This window comes from Alligator mississippiensis, chromosome 1 (genome assembly GCF_030867095.1).
Source record: "Alligator mississippiensis isolate rAllMis1 chromosome 1, rAllMis1, whole genome shotgun sequence".
In the NCBI taxonomy this organism is placed as follows: domain Eukaryota; kingdom Metazoa; phylum Chordata; order Crocodylia; family Alligatoridae; genus Alligator; species Alligator mississippiensis.
This window is the reverse complement of record NC_081824.1, coordinates 97,259,880-97,276,294: the sequence shown is the minus strand read 5'-3', so window position 1 is coordinate 97,276,294 and position 16,415 is coordinate 97,259,880. Positions and strand designations below refer to the sequence as shown.

The 16,415-nt window shown below is 41.4% G+C and overlaps 1 protein-coding gene across 4 annotated transcripts in view; it reads left to right on the top strand.

Annotated features, from left to right (window-relative positions):
* The first annotated feature begins 929 nt into the window (after positions 1 to 929).
* The window catches only part of FYN (FYN proto-oncogene, Src family tyrosine kinase), a 195,622-nt gene continuing 180,136 nt past the window's right edge, over positions 930 to 16,415 (top strand). For 2 of the 4 annotated variants that reach the window (XM_059733079.1, XM_014605866.3), the window contains exon 1: positions 931 to 1,230. The gene's annotated coding sequence lies outside the window, so the exon portion shown is untranslated. Of the gene's footprint in view, positions 1,231 to 16,415 lie in introns of all 4 variants that reach the window. The other 2 variants (XM_014605870.3, XM_014605868.3) reach the window with 2 other exon arrangements.

Here is a 16,415-nt window from a genome sequence, read left to right as displayed (position 1 = left end):
GTGCAATCTCCATCCTTGGAGGTTTTTAAGACCCTGTTAGACAAGACATTGGCTGGGATGATCTAGTGGAGGATAGGCCTGCTTTGAGCAGGGGGGTGGACTAGATCAGGGATCAGCAACATTTTCCGGCAGAGTGCTGAAAACACCCACAACTTCAACTGATAAGATGTTGGTGTGCCAGGGTGGATGACGGGGGAGCCACAAGGGGCCCAATCCTTGCTGTTGCCGTGTAGCCCCAGCCCCTTCCCGCCATTCACCCAGAGGCACGTATGCCAAGCAAAATGCCTTTGAGTGCCACACTCTGCACCTGTTCTGGGGGTTGCCTACCCCTGGACTAGATGACCTTCCAACCTGAATTTTCTACGGTCATCATCGTGTTTTGGAGGTGGGGGGCGCCTGAAGAAGGGTGTTTGTACCTGAAAGCTTGAAAAGAACAATTTTTCCAACTATGTTGGTGGAACAAAAGATAGCTCCTCTCCCCAGAGCCTTGTCTGCCTGTGACAACTGCGGGACTCCAGGAGCTGGAGCTTTAAAGACTCAGTCCCAGCCTGGCAGTCTGGGCACCTGACCCAGGCATGCAGAAATGCTGCCAATTGTGAACTGCAGCTGGTCCCTGGGGCTGAGCAGGGGAAACGGCCACCTCACAACCCAACCAAGCCCTGTGGGAAGTGAAGGTGGACAGGGGACGGGAGGTGACAGCCCTGGGTGAATTTTGCTCTATGCCCCCATCCTCGGGGAGAAGAGAGCACACACACACACGCGCGCGCGCACACACACCCTCCCCCGCCCGCGGGCTGCGCCCGGGCCGCCAGCCGCGCTCCTCCCCCCGCCGCCGCCCGCCAATGAGGGCTGCAGCCCCCCCAGATCCTCTCGGCGGCCACTCGCCATAGGCCGGCCGGGGCTGCCAGTCTCCCCGCCTCAGTCCTCCAGCACCCCCCGCGGGAGCTCGGGGCGGAGGTGGCGCGAGGCCGGGCGATGCTGCGGTCGCGCCAGCTGTCAGCAGCCCCCAGCGCCTGAGCCCGGGCGGGAGGAGAAGGAGGCGGAGGAGGAGGCGGCGGCAAAGAGCGGGGACAGCCCGTGGCCGCTCCTCCCGCCCGCCGCGGAGCGCTGCATCGCCGCCGCTGTGCTGTGCTGTGCGGGCCGGGCCGGGCCGGTCGCCCTTGCTCCGAGCGGGGCGGACCCGGAGCTGCGCGGGCGGACGATGCTGTGAGCCGGGGTCGCGGCGCCGAGGTAGGGGCGGGTGGTCGGCGCGCGCGTCCTTTGTGTGCGGCGCTGGGGCGCCCGGCCGGCCGGCGGCTGCTCCGGGACCCGCTCCATAGGCGCTATGATGTCATCGCTAGATCAGTGATGGGCGCCTATAGCCCGGCCCGGGCACGCGCGGCCTGGGCCAGCGGGGGGGTGTCCCTGCTTTGCTGGCCCCCGGCCCTGTGCCTGGGGCTTGTGATCACTGAGCTAGGGAGAGCATCGCGGGGCTGGGCTGGGCTGTGCTGCCGTGGAGCTGCCAAAAAAAGGAAGGGGGAGGGAATCAAATTTACCCCCCCGCATCGCGCGTGTGCGTGTGTGTGACAAAGGGGCCTTTTCAAGGCAGAAACAAGAGCCTCACGTAAGACCCAAGAGGGTGGTCCAATTTCAGAAAGAGGTTTGATGCTTGGTTTGGGGGGGGGTTTACAAGTAAATTTTTTTTGGTACCCTTTCCCTGGGGTTTACGGTCTTCCTTTTCACCCCTCCGTCCCCCAGATCTGCTCTCAGTCCCTTCCCTCAGACATCCATATGCCCCCCACCCCATGGGTGCCAGCGGCTGCAGAGCCACAGCGGGGAATGTAGCCAAGCCCTCCTTTAATAATGTTCAGGCTGGTTTCTGGTACCTGGAGAACTTGCCTTAGCGCTGCTCCATGTGGATTTCTCTCCCCCTGCCTCCCGCCCCTTTTCCCTCGAGCAAAAAAGATTTCACTTCTAAAACGAGAACATAATAGCCTGGTCCATTCGGCAGTGATGGAGGGGAGCAGGGAGAGTGACACAAGGCTGAAGCTAGAGGGGAAGGTTTTGGTGGAGTTCAAGGCTACCCACTGCAGCTTTTAATCAATCATTCTGATACACTAATTCTTAAAATGATTAACAGCAAAGTGGGAACAGAGCAGGCTTGCAAGAGATGCACGCAGAGTACTGAGAATGCTTTTGGAAACCTTGTCATTTTCCTGCTTGTATGAAGCCTCCTTTAACTCCCACATCCTTTCTCCCACCAGCCAAGCAGCTGTAAGCATTTCCAGTTTCTTTCTTTCTTTCTTTCTTTCTTTCTTTCTTTCTTTCTTTCTTTTTCTGATTTTTTTTTTTTTTCCAAAATATTGCCTTTCACCACTATACCCTGGTTAGAGCTGAGAACATGTAAAGATCTTCTCTAAATGTGCAAACAAGCAGAAGTGGTTTTGTTTGGGGTTTTGGTTGTTTTGGCTTTTTTTAAGTTCCCCTGGATAAAATATAGCAAGTTAAAGGGACACTCACTGTCAGCTGGAAATCCCGAGAATTAGAATAATGAACTGAAATTAGTTTCCAGTGTTACACCCACCACTGAGTTCCCCTGATGAGTTTCATGGTTTTACAGTCACATTTTCTGAAAGTTTTAAATAGATTTTTTCATTCCTCTGCTGTATGACAGACCCACACAAACAGGAAAATGACTACACAAAGTTCTGTTAAATGAACAAAGTAAAAGGAGGAGGGGAAAGTCTGTTGTGACAGTAATAGAGTTTTAAGAACAACAATCGGGAGTGGTTATCATTAAGTGGATGTTTTCAACTTAGAACCAGTATATTAAGAAGAATATATAATCATTTTAATAACTGATATACATTTTCAGAAAATGTGGTTGATCCTAATGGATGCCTGTATATATTGCAATGTTAAATATTTTTAACTTTCAGGAAGAGGCCTTTTAATGAAGTCATCCTGGAAATGTGATGCACTCAGTTTTAGCGCTTTTTGTAAAAATGGTGACCATAAAAAGTATCATGGCTTAATGGATGCATTTAAATTATAATGTGGATTAACCTTATTCTACTCGTATTCAGCTGTGAACTTATATGACCAGCTCATTGAAATATTAATATTTTAGGGGGTTTCTTGTAAGTGCATTGAGTCCATTGATTTATTTTTTTTAAGTGCTACACAGAACTGAAGTGAGCCGACTTTTCATTTTGTCTCAGTAATGGAGAATTTCCCCTTCTTCCCCCCACCCCACTGCACCCCAGTAGTCAACATTGCTTTTATTAGGGAGTTTACTTTAAGATAACTGACTTTGACATTATTATGCACCTTTAAACTCTGGGCACATCATTCAAGTCATGCTGTGTTATCTTCTGATGGAATACATAAGGCATGGGACATTGCTTAATTATAAATCTTTAACACCGGTTCATTGGAAAGTTTTTGAATTAGTTGAATAGTGGTCCTTATTAAGTGGAGAGGACTCTTGCAAAAAAAAACGTTAGAGCTGTCTTTGAAGAGAGTACTGAAAACTGCAAGTAAGCCTCATTGATGATGATTCTAAGTATGTTTAATGATTACAAGCAATTAACAAATATAATTTAGTTCAACAGAATAAATATGCTCAGGTTTCTGTGATCTGAATGGTCTTATTGTGTTGTAACTGAAATGTTACATCATATAAAATGTTTGAGTGATGTTATCCAAATATGTATGGGTGGAGTATAGTATTGCATGCGTGGGTAGTGTATAGTGTGTAACGGACCTTTGGGGCCAGTGTTTCTGTGGACCAGATTAGAATGAATGTAGCAATCCAGGCGTGATATGATCTGCACTGGATTTATGGTTTAATAAAAATGTGGTTAGACAAGTTAAAACTGCCCAGTGCCTCCATGATGATTTAGTGATATGCATGCATCATATTACAACGGTGTATTTTTAGTTCTTACATGTAAAAAGGCTTACCGACTTCTTTAGTCGGTATACAGTCCTTGCCATCTTTGCTGTGTTGTTACACTATACATTAGGGAGAAAACTTTGTTCTTTTTTTTTTCTCACATTAATGTTTGAATCAAACTTGTCTGTCAAGTCCCGTGCAAGTACTTTAATATGTTCAAAATTGAGCTAACTAAATTAGCTGATCTTGTGTCATGAAAAACATTTAATTTGTTCTATAACAAGTCTTCATCTTAGTGTTTACAGTCAGTGTGGTCTCTTTACCCACTGCTACAAAAATAGGGCTTGAACATGCCATTTATTTCTTCAAGTTGTCTCAGTGAAGTATGGCAAGTAAAGGCTACTTCTGTGAGCAAAGGACTGCAGGCTTTGCAGGTACCGGAAGACAGAAAGAAGTATGTTCAGGGATAAAGCAACAAAGGGACTTGGATGTTGCATAGTTGAGAGTGTTGATACATTACTTTTAGGTGTCTTCCAACTCTTGTGGTATTCATAGCCCTGCATCTGGTGCCTTTCTTTCCTTATACTATATAGGAAACTAGTCTCCCAGAGAATGAGATTCACACTAACCAGCATGCAGCCTTTCTAACCTAACCAACAGGATATGTCTGTCTCTCAGCAGCATTTCTTAAATCCTTGGGACTTGGGTGTCTTACCCCGCTCAGGAATTGCAGCCTTGACCCTTCTTCTGGAGTTCAGTGCCTAGACCCAGATGCAAACAGGTATTTAAAATAGGAATTAGGCATCTAAAAATACTTTTGTGGATTTGGGCTTCAGGCATATGAAGACAACACTACAGTCCTGGAAATGGCAGCTAAACTGCTACCCATCTGCGGAGGCTCCCAGGCTTTAGAGATGTCTCAATTTTTCAACATTCAAGTTTTACAAGTGCCCGAAGTTCAGCTTCTACCTGCTCCAAAGTGCCTCAGTCTTGACACGGTGAGCACTTCCTCTCCTAAATGACGCATCACAAATCAAGATCCAAAAACTAGGTGTTTCTCAGCCCATCTTCGCTTTGGGGGACAACCTCAGTAAGGATTCTCAGACGCTTAACATACCGGTATCCACATATAATTCAATGGCTGCCAGCATTTTCAAGGAGGAAGGGGTATTAGTGCTGCCGCTCTTTCATCCAAACAGCTCCATGGCTACCCTCACCCAGCACAGGGAAGGCATTAGTTCAGTCTGTCCCTGCCTGGAGGAATTGAAACTCACTTTGGGATTCAAATGTGTATGACTCTACCGTTGTGGTTACAGCTGTTACCTAGGTTTCAGGACCTCCTCTGTAAGTAGTTAAATACGTTTATATTAAATGATCACTGGGCTATAATAGGCCTAATGTATCTGATTATTGGGTGTGAGTGGAACAAATTAAATGGGGGAGGAGGCAGAGTAGAGATTTATTCCCATCGCAGAATAGTCTATAACCTAGTGGTTGGAAATTCCTGGAAGAAAATGTTGGTTTCATTCTCACCAGGCAGAGTGGAACACTGACTCATGGTGCCTCGTATCATGTGTGAGTGCTCTGTCCACTAGATAAAGGGAAATGGGATGGCAGCACTGCCTCTTTTAATTAAACATACCCAACATATGGCCCTCAAACATCACATGCAGAAAACCCCTTAATTTTTGAACCCTTTTGCAGACTAGGCATGAAACATGACAAGCTGCTCAGCAGTGTCAAGACTAGTTCTGCTTGTGGGCATGCCCAGAAGCAGAACTAAAGCATCTGGAGGACTTTTGATATTAAACACTTAGTTGCCTGCAGGTGTTGGGTTTAGGTGACAGCTGAATCAGGGTCTTGAGGTCTGCAATTTCAGAATTGCTCACCAAAGTCCTTTTGAGGGTCTAGCTCTTACGCCTGATCTTTCAGAGACTGAAGACTTGCAGCTCCAACTGAGGTCCATGGGAGGTACTCAATACATCTGGAAAAGGTCATTATTTTACTTTAAATTTATAAGAAAATAACAAATTGTTCTTGATGCCATACCAAATATAGGACCTGATTCTTATTTGCTTACCTACATATTGTACTTTGTTTTTGCTCATGCAAGCAGTCTTATTGACTTCAGTAGAAATACTTGTCTGAAGGTAAGCATATGTAGACAGCACTGTAGCCATAAATGTAAAACAAGGAACATCTTTAACAATATACAACAGAGTGGTAGCAAAAGAAAAGTATCCCCATCTTCCTGGCCAGAGAGTGACCATTCCACTATGTGAAGGTTCTTTTGCATTGGCTAAATTTGCTCTGATTTAAAATTAAGATATCAAAATACTTCATGAATGAAAAGTCAAAGACAAATATTACTCAATGGAAGGAGCTCCATCTTGAATGTCTCTGCTTATCTCAGCTGTGGCACAGGAAGCAGGATGACTAAAGATGAGGTTGGAATTGGGCCCAAGATTTCTATGTAACACTGCTTTATTCAAATCACGAGCGGTTATCACTCCGGCAAAGCCTTATATTCTGAAACCTATTTTAGTACCTCAAAAATATTATATAGCTCTTGGAAGTGAGTGAGCAAACAAACAAAAAAAGACTAACTAGAGAGTAAGTAAGGTGTGTTAGTAACAACATCCTTCCTACCATGCTCCACTATAATAATGCACTGTGTATTGCATTTTTGAGGTGTAAAGAATAACATGTAACATCAGAATGGAGGGGGCGGGAATCCTCCAGAGTAACAGAAAAATTGGATTCGAGTTGGCGTGATATGTCCATATGGAGCCCAGAAAAATCTACATCCATGTTCATGCTCTTGTAAGGAACAAGTGTAAATGGGGTTGGCAGTTGCAGTTGATACCCAGGCAAAAATCCACATAGAAGCATTAGCTACTGCACTCTGACAGCGGCTTATTTCACAGTCCATGGAACTAATGGCGTCATGGTTCTAAATGAGGGTGGCATGGGGGAGAACTGTATAGGATTGTATCAAAGAAACGGTGGCATGCAGCACTCTGAGCACTAAAAAGTAGTACAGACCTAAAACCTTTGTTGTGAAAAGGGTATCACCAATTTCTGTTAATCTGAAATTGTAGATCTTATGCTTTATTTTATTCACAACATGTCAGTTCTAAAACAGGTTTTCAGGAAGCCAGTTAGTAAATACTGGCTTGCATGACTAAATTATACTGCTTGTAATGGAGTGTTTTGAAATTTCTTCTAAAGCTTAAAGTAGATGCAACAGTATGGCATAAAAAGGAGGAGGGGAGATCCTAAAACAAAAGCAAAAGAATGAAAGCAGCAGCAGAAGAGAGGTGTAGAAAAGAACTAAGTTAATCAGGCAGCTGGGCATCTCTTTTTGCACAAAACTATTAGCCAAAAAAAAGGTGTTTCCAAAATGTTTGACAAGCACATGTCAGTTCCTCCATTATGGTTGGTTTTTGAGGTGGGTGGAGGCAAATATTGATAAATATGAAAAGGTTAATTTGACCCCTTATAATTATTTTCAGTTTGTAATTTTATTTCCTTTTAATTAATAAATATTCAAAAATAAACAGGGCAAAACTTAAACCATTTGATTGATTAAAAAATAAATATATTTTTGAATGCTCAGTTTGCCAAAAAAGTTTGAGGCTTGTTTTGTATTGAACCAAAATGATTTTCTAATTGTTAATAAGCTAAACAATACTTTTTTTTTTCCACCTACCTCCAGTGAAGCAATCCCAAACAACTAAAAAAGAAGCACCAAGAAAAAAAGTAATGTGCAAAGGCAATGCAGAAGTAGTAGTTGCATCGTAGAAAGACCTCTCAATCTCTTCTAGTTTCATGGCAGAAATTACTTCCAGAACTTAATCCGTGGGATTCAGAGATCCGCTTTTCTTTAGGTTCATTATGTAGATCTTGCCCCTTCTTTGGTTAGAGCTTCTGTTTCTGTAAAAACCAAAATCAGCAGGGTTTATACACCCTGGAGGCTATCGTTTTATTGCTTTGAAAAGAAAGACAAGTAAGTCTTGCCTCATCCCTGTGTTAGAACAACAAAATGTAATTATTTTCATTATTCTGGCTCCAGTTTTGAGCTGTATTCAGAGCTAACTTAAATGTGTGCAGTTCCATGGAGTCAGTGAATTTGAACTCGTATATACCAACCTCTGGTTTCTTTACTATTAATTTCATCCAGGAAGAGCACATGAACTGCAGATGCTTCCTCAGCTTGACAAAGGGTATTTATACCCAAAAGCTTGCAAACAAGAATTTTTCCAATTATTTGAGTTGGTCTAATAAAAGATACCAGGTTTACCCAAAGAACCTTGTCTACCAATATACCAATAGTGAGCTTGAACTGTAAGTATTGGTCAAGGCTCTGAATAATGGGATGAAATTTACTGCTTATGTCTGAATTGCATTCCTTTAAAAAAAAATCTCATTGTTTTATCCCTGATAATTTCTTTAAATTGTAGATTTCACACAGAGCTATAACTTGTGAATAAGCCAGTCATTCCAAACTCATGCCAGTAAAACATTATGAGCTTTTAATAGCTAATCATGATGCTGTTGTCCAGATGATAATGCAGTTTATAAATACCTTGCTTTTCCCTTTAGCCTATGTGAATGAGGTCTTCCTGATTTTTTTTTTTTTTTTTTTTCAGCCACAGAGTAGCCTCAAATTAAATTACAGTATGCAATATTTTTAGTTGCTGACATCCATGCTTTCTGGATTGTTAGTGAAGATAAAGGAAGAACACTAACTCTGTATTAGCCTCACAAGTACTACTGATAACTGAGTTTGCACAGCAGTCTCTGTCTCCTAAAAAGTACCCTAAATCAGGCTTGCAATGTTCTCTTAATCCACTAGCCATATAGGGAGCATATTGGGAGGGGGACTTGGGGGGGGGGGGGCAGGGAATAAAATACCCTATTGAAGGTGAGGTTAGTAGATGTGTATCAGCTAACAATTTTTTGAGATGTATGTTTGGCATTTTAGCCCTCTTCTCCTCTTCCACTCCCCCTGCCACTCCTTACTGAGGGGTTTATAATCTGAGCAAAAATAACTCTACTGACCCATTAAAAGTTCTCAAAGATGCAGTCAGTTTGCAAGGGGAAAAGAATGCTGTGTCTTTGAACTCTTAGAAATTAGACCATCCTGTCTAGCTACCAAAACCTGTTGTTATTGATAACTTTGATAATACTGACATTGTGGCTTTTGGCGTTGTGTTGGAGAATGTTGTATAAAGTCCTAGAGACTGTACTCTTGAAAACCTAAGGCTGCTGCCACCATCCTATATCATTCTTAATTTTCTTATTAAAAAGAAAGAATAAATTAGCACTCTTCTAAATGTGTGCTGATATTCTGACATGCTTGTACATTTCCATGTAGCATGCTGTCTTTTTATCAAGATTCATCTTTCAAAGGAATGTTGCTTTGAAACTTTATATCTAACAAATTAGGTCAATATCAGCCCTTGTTTAGTATATTTATCAGCCATCATCCTGTGACTCACGACATACCAATAACAGACTAAAACACAGCAGAGCTTGTCAGTATTATATGTCTGTTTTCATTCATACTTATTCCCCCCCAGACTTACTCTGTTCTTTTTACTAATGAAGTCCCTATGCATTGTTCTCTTGCTCAGGTCATTTTGTTACAGTTTAGCAGAAGACAAAAAGATTAGTTCTGACCACTCCCCCCTCCCCAGTATCAGTGTTACTTATTGTAATTTGTTGTTTTTGCCCTTGGGGGGTAGGGCAGGTGATGATAGTGGAGATGGTAGCTCCATCACAAGAGGAAGAATATTTGTTTTGTAACTAATGCTAGGGTTTTCTTTATATGTAGCGTAGCTTCATTTAAGAAGCAATGGATTGGTATAACCACTTTTGCAAGGATAACATAAGACTAGGAATGAAGGCCCTAGCTAATAAGGGAGTTATTTCCTATAAATACATATTTTTGTTTGGTTTTGAATAGTTTAATGACATTTTGTACGTTTCTCAGTTTATTTGTAGATACTCCCTGCCCCATTCTGTTATTCTCTTCTTTTAGTAGATATAATATTCTAAAACTAGTTGCCTCTCTCATAGGGAGTAGGAATGTAATTGCTATCTCCTGGTTAGAATGGGAGAATGGAGACTTCGTGCACATCCACACATGCAGGGGCATGTTTTCTGCAGCAACATTTGTGCCGCTGCTTTTTGCCACTGTGCACACTCCTGCATGTGGGGTTTGCTGTGGGGAAAAAATGCCCCGCTTCAGGGAAACTTCCATGTCACCGCTCCTCCCAGCTCCCAATGTGCTGGAGGAGCTGGGCGACACCTAAAGCAGTGGAGGTGCTCTGGCCAGCAGCCAGAGCATCACCCAGGAGGACCTAGCCTCCAGCTGCTCCGATACATGTTCCTGAAGCATGCGCCACACTGCTTTTTCTGTGGAAGTTTTTTGGGGATTTTTTATATTGGGAGCTCCTGGTATCAAATTTGGGCACCACGCTGCAAATTTGCAGTGCAATAAATGGCTGCATGCGTGCCGCATGCGGTTTGCAACATCTCCAAACTGTTTTGAGGTACCACAAAGCACATGTGCACACTCATTTGGATGCACCCTTTTTGTCCTAAATAACTTTTAAATTATCTCGGTTCCTCCATCTCCCCAATTTACAGAACTAGGGTAGTTTGTATATTTTTGCAAACTGCTTAAGAAGCTTGGAGTGAATATACTGTTTTGCCAGTTATTGTTACTATAGTCCAGCATTAGTGATATACAGTAACAAGTAATAAGAGGATCTTCTTGAAGAAGTATTCCTATACTCCACAGTTTATTCAAGTCTCTATAAATATTACACAATAAAGTTTATCACAAGATACTCAGGTGAGAAATCATTGAGAATCTCCTTGTAGAACCTTGCATATCTTGGGAGTCAGAGTTGTGAGCCTTGCTGAAGTTGGGAGTCAGAGTCGTGAGCAAATGCTGTTGTTGCGATGGTGAGTCAAGCTTGCATATATATTTTAGGGACCCACATTCTCTGGCTTGGTTTTAGGAAAAACAGCTTTTTCCCTGATTATCAGTTGATAACTGAAAATAAAGTCTTTGCACTGCTGTTGTCCTTACAAAAATCCCACAGGAGAATGAAATAACCAGTGAAAGGACTCAGAATCAAATGTATTATAAAAGCACTACAATTAAGAACTGCACAAAAATGCCGCAAATATGAAAGTCAAGGCTATCATGGGCCTGATCAAGGGGCATTCCTATCTATAAGTAGAGTGCACACTTTTTGTTTTTATCAGTTCTTTTTCTGGGTTGAGTAGAGGCTGATTTAACAGAACAATGTGGTGTAGTCTGTGTTAAGTATTTAAAAAATATCTAAACAGCTAGACTCCTCCCTACTGCTATATAAAGAATGCCATGTTTTAAATTGAATACATGCAGATTTTCTGCTGTGTGTTACTTTAGTAATGTGTTTGGTTGAATTTAGTTTTACTGCAAAACATTGGCACATACCAATTGGTAAAACTTCATTCAAAAACCCTTTTTTTGTATATAAGCACATGAAAGATTCTATCTTATATAAATTGGAAGGGCCACCTCAGTCTTATCTGGTACAACCCTTCCTGCTGTGACAAAGAATGACAGTTGTGGAAACTGCTCAAAGTCTCAAACTTACTTGACTTTGGAGCCAAATATCCAACAAATAGTAACAACTTTCAGGCATTACCACTGGTAATATTTGAACTATTGACCGTAAAGTGAACAGACTCTAAATTCCTTTCAAATACTGTGGCTCATCCACTCCAGTTATTAATTCATTATGTCTTTGTTGCGTATACATTTCTGTCTTCTAAGTAAGAAGAAATGAAACTGTAAACATAAACATCTTTTAAATAATGTTAAGTACTTGATCTTAGTTTTGGAAACAAGATTCCAAGTTATGCCTGAAATCCTGTTAAGTATAGCAGATGTGTTCAAGTAGTGATTTTTGCATTCATATGGGCAGAATACCTAGGAACAGCAGTAAGAGTAGAAATTAGACATTCAAAAATGCTAAACTTTCTGCTTTCATGGATTTAAAAGGTCTCAGCTACCAAAAAAGAGAGCTCAATCAAATGTATACGCTTAACATGATCCATGTTATTACAGTTGTAACCACGCTTCTAGAAAATCTTAGTGATCCTATAAGCATTATTGGCTGGCAAGTTATAAGGCCAATAAATAGACTTTGCCAAGTTCAAGACGCTGATTTAATTCTCAGGCTTTATGACTAGGTACAGACATTCGAAAAGCCCAACGTGCATTCAGTCTAAGTTATGTGGGTTTTTTTTAAGTGGCGTAGTTTAGATATGTAGTGAACACATTCATACTTTTTGGTGAAAAGACCACATTTTAGACTGGGTTCTGCCATTTTAAAGCCAGTTTGTGCGCTGAACTTCTGTTACAGATATAGACCGGTTTTGTGGGCCACGCTTCTGTTCTGTTATGGGTATAGACCGGCTTCCAATCACTTATACCAGTAAAAGTGTAATGTTTGTACCTGGCCAAAAGGTACTGTTCTTTCCATAAACAGGCAGCATGGATAACTGTTTTTTGTTTTTTTTTTTTCCATTTACCTATAGTTAGGGAGTTTCCCCTTGCTGGTAAAGGCAGCGAAATAAAAAGTCTGACTTAGAAGAGAGTTATCAGGAGAGGTCTTATGCAAGAAGAATCTTTCTTTTGTTTACAAATTCAGTGCTTACATTGTGTACGCAAGGAGAGCTAGAGGACGAGCATCAGCCTTGCCAGCATTACTCGCTCACCAGTAACATTGTTGGCATGCTAAAAACTGGAGCAGAATTTCTAGTCCTAACATCCAAATAGAAATGCCAAACTGAACAAAACCAATTACAGCCTAAGGGAGCATCAGGAAATCAGTGCCTTGTCATTTTTTCTCATGTGCTTGAGTTTGAAACTAATTCATAACTCAAACTATTGTTACTGTTGCCCCTGTGGCATCAATATGTTATGGGCTTGTTTGGTTTGGGTTTGTTGTTTTGGGGTTTTTTTTGGCGGGGGGCACCTGGAGGGGGTGTTTGTTTTTTTTAAATAGATTGGTTTATGTTCTTATGTAGTATTTCAAGGAAAAAAGTGACCAAGGCTTGCTTGTATGCAAAATATAAAAAGTTGCATTTGGCTGCTTGCAGACATTTAAAAAAAAACAAACCAAAAACGCGCTTTACTAGAAGCAGCAGCTCGCTATTTTGACCCAGCTCTGCAGCATCTGTATAAATCAGGCACTTCAGCAGGGCCTTTTGGTGCTTTTAGCTAAAGTTGATTCAATCAGCTATTAGATAAAGGCACCAAAAAAGCCCCACTAAAACTCTTGATCTATTTGGATGTTGTGCAAGCTGAGTCCAGCTAAAGTGCTGCCTCTTCTGGGCATGCATGGGGCTTTGCTGAGTTTAAAATAAAGCATCATTCTGGGGTTTTGTTTGTTTGTTTGTTGTTTAATGTCTGCAAACAGAGACCCTCTCTGGACTCTCTCAATCGTGTCCTTAGATTGCATGTTGGGAATGGCAGTGTGGAGTCCTAGTTTTGTACTACTTAAGCTTATGGTTGCAAGATTAGTGTAGAGAATACAGCTGTGACGATAATTTTCTTGATGATCTCAGTGAGCACTAATTCAAACCACTGTAAGGATGTATTTTTTTTCCAAGCATAAGAATTTGTTCTATTTTAGCTATATAATCAGTTTCATGGAAATGTCAAGCAAGTTAGCTGAATCATGCATTTGTGGTCGGTTCCTAATGACTTGCCATGTAAGCTACAGCTTATTAAAGTTAGTCTAATTTCTCTAATAGCTGATGACATGCACCAGAATGGTTGTCTCTCTCTCTCTCTCCCTCTCCCTCTGAAAAGGGAAAATGATGTTTTTATCTAAAACATAGGGGCAGGATCATATGGATTTACCTTTTACTTATGTTAATCCTACATCTTACTCTCAGGAGGAGGACGAAACCAACTTTTGATGTATCATGATTGCACAATATGAGGCTGATTTGCTTTCTGGAACATCATGCTAATGCAGCTGCATATTATTGCTTCCAGTACCTGATCTAGCTCTTTCAGTTAGCGTGACCATCTCAGCACTGCACTACAAGTGCTATGTCAATATGGCCTTAGTTCCTTGCATCAGAAAGTAAAATGTGAAAGAAGCTGAAAAAAAAGAAGCTAGTTCAATTAATTCTCAATTTGTAGTGCCCTAAAATATGCTAATATCAATACTTTATTAAAAGACACTTATAACACATATAACTAGTTTATAGCAGAATGTTGTGGGGGATGGTAGAAGTTTTGCTTGAAGCTTAAAGAAAAATCATAGAAGTTTTTTTAACCTATTCATCCCCCAGGAGAAGGATGACCATAATGCTCTTAAAGTTGTAAATCCTTAACAGCTGTCCAAAGTTGTGACCCTAAGATGGCAAGAATCTGCAGTTGTGAGACCTTAGTTCTAGTAACACATGCATCTTCCATTTGCAGTTAGTGCTGTATATCCTGTTACAGTGTTGAAAGGAATGCTTTTTGATACAGTGCTTCAAGTATTAACTCGGGCACAGTCATATTGGCCTTCAAAGTAAATTTATTTAGATCACATGCTCTTGCAATTAAAAATATTTGTTTCAAGGCATTATTGACTTACAGATTTTAATTTGGATAGTGTTGTCACTGGGCAGTAATTGAGCATCCTCCAAAAGTGAAATAGCAGAGACAGCCTTAAAGAGCCTAAAACATAAATGAAGAAAAAAAATCTGCATGCAGATGAAGAGTTCTTATTTCCACTTAGAATGTCTTGCTGCCTATTCATTCATATTCGCAAATAGGCCAATCTTTCCAAACTTATGACAACAAAATTCATTTGTAGTACTGCCAGATTACTGATACACAATAGGTGATCTTGGTTGAGGAAATAGCATTCAAACCAAATCACACGGGTTAAAGTTAGAGTTTAGTGTTACCGATACAGCAATATCGCATTAAAAACGCGTACATAAATACAGTAAGCATATAGCATGCCAGACCATGTTGTTTCAAGTGACAATAATTTTACATGGTGCATGCTACACAACACACTACCTTGGTATTATCTGCTATGGTAAATTTTGCACAGACTTTCTTAATTTTTGCAGGGCAGCACAGTGATTTTTTTTTTTTTTTTCCCCATGTATTTCTTAATTGTTCTTAGTAATCAACAACCTGTTACAAAGTGGTGCTTTCTGTTTCCTCTGTGGTTGTTATTAACTGAGGCATGGTATGCAGTAGTTTGGTTATCTTGCTGTGGCTCTAGATGTGTGAATTTGAGACTCTCTCTGGAATCATGCCAATGTCTGCCCTTATTCAACTTGTAAATGGTGTGTAGCTATTCAGTCTGGAAGTCAGAGGTGGTCAGATGTGGTGCTAGCCACATCATTCTCTTGTGCTGTGGGCTACAGAAACTTGGTATGTCTTATCTATTCTGGCCTAACAGGCTGCTAGGTTTGGCTTTTGATAGCTATTGAGTAGAGTGTTTAAGAAATAAATTTCATATTCAACAAAAGATATGAAGATTGTGACAGCTGCTCTGCAACATGCAACAAACTTCTGTCCCCAACAGCAGTGGATGAGGGTAAATTTGGTGACACTGTAGACAGTATGTGCCATCGGGGATGAGGAGGGCTGTGAAGGGCAGATCTGTGAAGTGGATCCCTGGCATGGTACTGTAGGGACAGAAATTACACACAAACTAGTATAAGTGATCTGAAGCCAGTTCAAATCTGTAACACAACAGATGTTCAGTGCATATAAACCACTTTCAAAATGGCTGAAACTAGTTTAAGATAAACCTGGATGGATGTAGTATCAGACTCAACTGATTTAGTTTAAACTGGTTTATTGAGCTTCTGTCCCAGATCCCTTCCAGATTCAAATTAATTCACAGTCCCCTAGCATCCCAGGATGCTTTGCATCTCCCCTGCAATCCCCCTCTTGCAGAGCAGGTAGACTAGCCTTGGCCCAAGCCGTCTGCTGCAGCCCAGCAAGGAGGTGTGCTCTAGCATCCCCCAGCTGCTGGCCTGAGCCACTGCAGGCATGTAGCTGCATTTATGGAATCAAAAATGAATGTCTGTTCACTTGCTTATTGGTTCAATCTACACAATTTAGGCTAGTCTGCAAAGATTGGATCAGTTCAGCCTTGGGCTTTTTGACTGTCTGTACTTAGCCCCAAAGTGGTACCTTGTTTCAGTCACTGACTTGTCCAGCCCTACTCCTATAACAAGTTAATTTTGTATGACTATTAATTTCCAGGATCAGAACAGAGTAGTATTGCCAATCCTAAATAAGCAAAAGAAGAAACAAACAAACAAAAAAACCCTTGTTTTGGGGTTTTTTTCTGTCTTGCCTCTGAAAAAAATTCACCATAATGGAAAGGAGAGGAATGGGAGAGGGGTTGCCCTCACACAAGTGTTGAATGCTTGTGGACATGGTACTGAAAATGACATTGTTTAAAGGCAAGATTTTTGGACTTCAGCATGTGCT